Source organism: Alexandromys fortis, unplaced genomic scaffold, assembly GCF_014885135.2.
Source record: "Alexandromys fortis isolate MF-2015 unplaced genomic scaffold, M_Fortis_MF-2015_v1.1 scaffold_47, whole genome shotgun sequence".
In the NCBI taxonomy this organism is placed as follows: domain Eukaryota; kingdom Metazoa; phylum Chordata; class Mammalia; order Rodentia; family Cricetidae; genus Alexandromys; species Alexandromys fortis.
In genome coordinates this window covers 1,420,704-1,428,318 of record NW_026067957.1, presented here as the reverse complement: position 1 = coordinate 1,428,318, position 7,615 = coordinate 1,420,704, and positions in this window count along the sequence as shown.

Here is a 7,615-nt window from a genome sequence, read left to right as displayed (position 1 = left end):
AGAGGAGAGGCCACGCCCTCTTCCTGACCCACAGATCCTCACATTGTGTTTCTGTTCTGGCCTGCAGCCCACAGCCCGTCAGGAAGCTTGGGTCCATCTCTTGAAACCCAACCTAAGCTTTCACCAAAACCTTTAGGTTAAGCCTTAAATTGCCATCATCCCTTCCAGAAAGGAGTCACAAGGCCACAGCCAGCATTCAGTAATAAACTATTTGACGGGAGCCTGGGGGCTAACTGAAGTCAAACAAGGGCTTACCTGAAGTGTTGGGAGACTGGACTGACAACCTCAATGACAGAAAAGGGAGGAAGGACCCAGCAATCTGAGTGCAGAGGGGGCCTCGGTGGCTTTGACTCTGCACATGGAGAACCTGAGTCATTAAAGGCTGCGATAGTCGGGGAAATCAGGTAGTGACTCTGTCCAAGGATACAGTTACCATGACAGGTGTGAAGCCATTGCATAAGCCTCAGTGTGGACAATCAGGTAGTGACATGGGAGTTAACATGTGTGCTACCACAGAGCTGAAAATGGAGTCAGGGAAGTCCCACTTTTAAATCCAGCAGGGTTATTTTCTTTGGTTGCAGAGATGCTGTGGGAAACCCCGAGGGGATACAATTCACCCCAAGATTACAGAAATGACAATGGAGGCGAACGCACCTTTGCTGGCCAGGTCCTTAGCTCCATCACATGAGAGAACCCTGCAGCTAGTGTTTCCAGTCGGAGGGTGTAGGACGTGGCTCGAATGAGAGAACACGATCTCCAAGGATAGCCACGCTTTTCTTCTTAACTTGCTTAGAAACACCTCAACCATCATCATGATTTTTCCTTTTTTCAGTTTCCCATTTTTTTTTTTTTAAAGATCCTCACAAGTGATGCCATTGCACGGAAGTCTACACCTTCCTCACCATTCAGGGACTCAGACAGCGTCAACGATGGTTTAGAATAGCTCCTCTCTCAGGAACTGCATTCATTAGCATTGGAGAGAAATGGAGGGATACGGAACGGTGAAGGCATGTCCCTTGAACGTTATTGTAGGCAGGACTGGAAAGATAGTTCAGTGATTAAGGGTGCCGGCTGCTTCTCTGAAGGAACCAGGTTCGAGTCCTAGCATCCACATGGTCTCACAATCATTTGTTATTTCAGTTTGGGGGGCTCTGATGCCTTCCTCTGGCCTCTGAGGGCACCAGGCATGCAAATGGTGCACAGACATGCATCCAGGCAAAATACCCAATTAAAAAAAAATATTCTAGGCCATCGGGCTGGCGGAATGGCTCCACCAGTAAAGGTGCTTGCTGCCAAGCTTGTTGACATGACAATCCACATAGCGGGAAGAGAGTACCAACTCCTACGAGTTGTCTTGTGACCCCCACACATGGGTGAGCACCCACATAACCTCACTCCTCCCCCAATACAAATTTTTAAAGAGGATAACAAAATTATAGTAGGGTTCTGCTCTGGGGAGGGCTAGTAGACACTGGGCACTCTGTCCACCGAATAGATGTGGAGGTCACGCGTGGTTCTCTGTCTCCTGGAGCAGCCTTGAGCTCCAACAGGGAGGGAAGGCTTTCCTCACCACACCCAGCTCCTTCCCTTTGCAATCTATCAAGTCTGTATTCTTCCTCCCAAGCCTCTGCCAACCCCTGCTCGGTCTTCCAGGAGCTGAACCAGCTTCCTTCCTCCGAGAGGAGTGGACAGTTACTATTCGTGCCCTTCATCAGGAGGGGGGTTGGTCTGGTGAGAACTCATGTCAGGAGAGGTAGGAGGATGTCAGCCAAAGGCTACTCTGGAGCTTGGCCGTACTACCCAACATGTGTAAGAACCTGTGTTTGATCATCAACAATGGCAAACCACAAAAGCAAACAAAAAACGAGACACGTCACTATAGCAGGGTGGAAAAGCCACATGAGCAAGAAATTTTCTCAGGAAAAGTCTGGCATTGACCGGAAGATGTGTTTGTGAGAGGTGGGGTGGGGAGTGGTCTCTTTTCACATCCGAGGGGTTTGTCTGCCCCAGAAGCCCTGACTGGTTGCCAGCTGACTTTAAGGAAATTGAAGTCTGGGGTGCTCTCAGAATCCTCCTAGGTCTTTTCTCCTTTTGTTCTAAGGTTGTGTGTGTGTGTACACGTGTGTGCAGGGTGTGTGCAGGTGTGCAAGCAATGTGGACACCATAGGTCTATATCAACTGTCCTCTGTTCCTCTCTGTCTTACTTTCGGAGAGAGACTCTCTTATTGAACCCACAGCAGTTGGCCGATTCCACAAGATTATCTGACTAGCCAGTGGTCCTCCTGTCTCGGCCTCCACAGAGCTGGATTGTGCTACCATGAACTTTATATGAGCTCTGAGGATCTAAACTCAGGTTTCTGTGCTTGCATAGTGAACACGCCACCCAATAGACCACCTCCCCAGTCCCTCCTCCTCCCTAATTGCTAGCTGGGTCATGCTGATGCACACCTTTAATCTCAGCACTGGAAGCAGAGGCAGGTCGCTCTTTGTAGCCTGGTCTACAAAGTCCTTTCCAGCACAGCTAGAGCTGTTACACAAAGAGACCCTGTCTTGAAAAGTGCTCCCTCCCACCCCCTGCACTTTGGGATGACTCTCTTGTTAGCCTATTCGCAGCACTGTGACTAACCCTACTAGTTTCCTGATTACTAAGGTGTTCTATCTCTTTTAGAAGCATGGATTTAAAAAGTCAAAAGTCAGCCGGGCGGTGGTGGCGCACGCCTTTAATCCCAGCACTCCGGAGGCAGAGGCAGGCGATCTCTGTGAGTTCGAAACCAGCCTGGTCTACAGAGCAAGTTCCAGGACAGGCTCCAAAACCACAGAGAAACCCTGTCTCGAAAAACCAAACAAAACAAAAAAAAAAAAAAAAAAAAAAAAAAAAAAAAAAAAAAAAAAAAAAAAAAAAAAAAAGTCAAAAGTCGTTGGAAGCCATAAAGAGTCATTTGATAGAGCATTGGGACATTTGAGAGAACTAAGAAGCAAGGATAACACAACTCACTAGGACTGCAGAGACAAAGCCCTGAAGTGCATCACGTGTCTAGAAACTCATAGAAATCAACAAGGATCAGTAACCGGAGAGGAAAGTGGAGCAGGCGTGATTACGTCAGCAGAGAGAAGTATGTGACTTCCAGGACAGAATCACATCAGGTGTGAAAATGGAGGCAGAGCACTTCGGAGAGTCTCACTAGGGAGACGGGGCCACCTTCTCCAGCAGTCACTCCTCCTCCACCTGGGCCCGATCTGAAGACCCCTTTCCCATACCAAAGACTTCCTACCCTTTTCTCTCCCTGCTTCACGTGGTGACAGAAGGAACAACTTGGCGATGCCAAAGGAGCTGCCCGTGGAGACCTTAGGGAGAGGGTGAAAAGCCCCCTGGGTCTTTGCTTCTTATGGCATTGCACCCAGGAATTGGGTAGGCCAGATGGTTGACTTCAGGAGACATCTTTTCTTCACACAGAACAAAGGAGGATTGAAGCTGGCGATGCATACCACAAAGCAGCGAGGATGATGCCAAGTAGAGGCTCTGGTGGAGCTTCCGGAAGTTGTAGTTACATTCTTGTGAGGGGCACTTGACCTCTGACATCAGACTTCAACTTTTCTCAGAAAAGGCTTCTGATAAAAATTTTGGAAACTTTTTTTTTTTTTAAGCGACCTCTTTTGACATACATGGATCTAATAATTAATCTACATGTGAAGTAGAAAAAGACAAGATCTTCTGAGTAAATTGGGAACATGGGGACCTTGGGAGAGGGCTGAAGGGGAGAGGAGAGGGAGGGAGGGGAGCGGAGAAAAATGTAGAGCTCAATAAAAATCAATAAAAAAAAAAACGAAAAGAAAAAAAAAAAAAGAACTCTTTTTTCAGATGTGGCGCTTTGGTGCCCTCTAGGGGATATTTTGGAAACTACATCCATGTTTTTCAGGAGTACTTTGGTTTACAAAGCAATCATTGTGATATTTTCATACTCACATGCCCATTTTATTTTGTTCTCATTCATTCTCTTCCCCATTGTTCTCATCTATGTTCCTTGACTCCATCCCCGCTCTGGGTGGTTTTGTTCTTCTGCCAAGAACACCAGTGGCTTTGTTTTCTTTAGCTAGAGAGGAACTGATAGGTCCAGATTAAAACAATGTGAGACACATGGCTCTGAACCGGAACATTTGATCTTTTGACGTGGATGGTAAGATGACATTATCATCCACACGGTTCACATGTGAGAACCGCACAATCAAATAACAAGATCATCTCACGGCGTTTAAGTGAGCTTATGATTGACTTCGTGTTGCGTCGCATTCATTGCTCTCCTTGGGGGTATGTGGCCATGGGTGCACGTTGGCCTTGCCTGGCATAGACGTGGACACAGTAACTTAGCATAGCTGTGTAGCTTAGAGAGAAGCAATTCCGGACAGGGCAAGAGAAGTCTGTCTGTATTATAGACTCCATTTTCTGCATTGCCCTTCTTTCTACACTAGCAGGTCACACAGAAGGAAGTGTAATTGCTGCTGCCACAGAACCCTAAAAAGGAACCAGACACTCCCAGCGATGAGTAGACACTGAAAACTTCCTGGTTTTTAAAGGTATTTTTCCTACTTGATAAGATTTTTGCGAAAACGAGGGCTCCGCTATGCCCCAGGCAAGACTTCATCTTCCTGCTCTGCACAGCTCCCGAGTGAAGAAAGATGTGTGGAAGGGCCCATGGCCTGTGTGAAGCAGCGCAGACCTCACAGCGCCAAAGCAGCATCTCCCTGTAGCACTCGTGGCCCCATGAATTCCGGCTAAGCTGGCTTTCTCCTCCTTTCTGGTACAGACTTGGATGCAACAAGCACCCAGCGTTGCATGGGCTTGGCGCACCAGAGCTAAAGTGGGCAGAGGTTGTTGTGGTCTCCTTCCAGCGACACTCAAAGTACTCAATGCTCCCCCTTCTTAGTTTGGAAAGGATGAGGGCTACCTGCCCCTTTTCTAAGATGGGTTTCCCAGAAGAGATTATCCTCTATCTTTCTTAGGAAATGAGAAAGTTCCAGGAAGTCTCAATCAATGTGGCTAAGCTACTGAGCACCACACACAGTGTTAAACGTCCACTTGCATGTCCACACTTTCCCCCAAGAGCAGACTCAGGATGTCAACCAGCCTTTTCAGTGTTCTTTCTACTGGAAATTCCACCTGCTAATTCAAACACGAAACAAATTAATTTGTACTCAGGCATCGTGCCAAGCTCTGGACGCCTGCTGGTGAAGAAGACAGACTGGGGCCTGTCTTGGGACTTACAAGCTGGGAGAGAAAGGCAGGCAAATGCTGTAATCAATGCTAAGGAGACACACAGTGGCGCATAACAGATGGGCTTGGCTTCCCGTGGACCCAGTGGAGTCTGAGTGAAGACTGGAGGAGAGTGAGCCTGGCCAGAGGGCAGAGAGGTACCATGAAGCTGTAGGGAAAAGAGAAGCCCGGGGTACTGAGGTAGCCCCAGCTGGCACTGAGCGTGCACACACACACACACACACACACACACACACACACACACACATTCATTGGCTCCACTAATCTTTTTCAGTAGCTCAGATAGTTCACATTGGATAGAGAGATCCAAAATCTATGGGCAAAATGGCAGGTGACAGTCACATCAGAGATGCCTGAAAGTTGGTACCAGAGAAACAACTTGGATGTGAGAAGTTGCTTAAGGCCAGCATTGAGGAGGTCCTCAGGATGGGCTGCTGTGTGATGTATCGTATGCTAAGAGCACAAGTTCCTTATAGGGAAGCTATCTAGAAGGCAAACATTATCTATTCCCATGCTAATTTATGAGGCGGAAGTATGTGGCTGCCTTCTATAGTGGCTTGCAGCTCTGCTTAACCTCTTGGGATATTTACTTCGACACTATTCTTTCTCCCCCATGTAGACAGATGCCGGCTGGTCCCCAGATGCTTTGGTCAGGCTAGCCCAGGAGCCAAACACATGAGTGTTGGAGGTACCTAGGTTCTTCTGGTCCAGGGCAGATGTTAGTCACAGGGGAAAAGGTTTAGATTCTGGTCACAAGGTTCCTTCAGCCATTTAAGCCATTTCACCCAGCGCCAGATGTGGTGGAGCGGAGATGGGCAGCTCACATGCTCCGGATGTTTGTCATGTTTAAAGTCACAGCATGACACCTGTAAACACCACGTCAATGGCACATGCTAAGACCGGAACAGCGCGGCAGTGTGGACAGGTTGGCACAGAAGGGAACCGACGCTGCACTTTTTCCCATTACTCTTTCCTGTTTCCCGTGGGACTGGCCACGTCTCCATCACAGATCTTACCATGGGGCATCTAGGGCATACCGTCGTTTAAGAACTTGGGTTTTAGAGCCAGGAATGGCTTTCATTTGCATTTGAGTTTTAGGAATAGCACTAGCTGAACAATCTCAAGTTGCTCAGCGTTTTATCCGTTTGCTTCTTCAGCTGTTAGGAGAATGGTGGGGACGGAACTGACGGCATGGAGTATTTACGATCCAGTTCAGCAATGCATACAAGCACCGTTCCTGCGCGTTCAGTCTGCAGCGAAGACGGCTCTTACAGGACAATGGCAGCTCTCAGTGTATTCCTTCACACACTTATCTTCCAATCGGTTCAATAAAGGCCGTTGAATGAAGGATAGAAATGGAAGCATATAAGCCTTAAGACTGACTTGTTTTAGTGTAAGGGGAGCTTTGCGTATTATTGGGGCAAACCATTTCAGCACGATGGTGTGCCATTTCCCACGAAGTCACTTCTGGCATTTTAGATCCCCACAGTTGGGTAGGACCTCAACAGCATCCCCCATCACCCCCAGTTCAACCAGTCGCATGATGCCTGTGAGATCCACGAGGAGTGGCTTGCCCAAGACCCTCTAGTCACTCACTCCAAACTCTTTCTCCTTCCTGTGGCCTTTTTCCTTGTCTTTGTATCTGAGGGCCGTTTGGTGGGACTAAGGCATTAAGCCATTCAAGAGGGCTGGTGGAAGAGCTGGGACTACAGGTGCAGGCCACGGGGGTTGTGTGTGAGCTCTCTCCTACCCGTCTGTCTCACTGGTCCAGAATGGTGACAAGGAAAAGGCCAACAGGCTAGAGGGAGGCAACCATTTTCTGTAGTTAATGCCGGGGTCCCTCGTGTTTCCTTTATCTCAGTATTTTAAGGCTGTATCGGGTGACCCCAAGTGTACAAAGTGCCAGTCTTGTTATAATCGTTTTATTACTTTTAACTCTCAAGTGAATGATGAAACAGATACTTCTTGGCTTCTTCAAGCGAACAGACAGAGGCAGCTGTTGTTTGCGGCTCTGCCGTGAAGAGTTCTACGTATTTCAGTTCATGTCACAACAGGGTTCTGGGGAAGCGTGTGTTATTTTCAATCCCCCCGAAAGAAGCAAATTTGCATGTGTTGTGTAAGATGTTACCAGACAACACTGTTCAAACAGCAAACGAAAGAAAACGGCGCGTGTGTGGGATGCCAGCGCAACTGTTCTTGGAGACAAAGGATAACAGAGTCAGCTAGAAGCTCCCCCTGTCCCCTCTCCCCCATGGCTGAGTGTATACACAGAGCCAGGATTACATTCATCTAGAACAAAAATGTCTAATGCCAAACTGTTCCTAACATCTATTTTTTTTTTTTTTT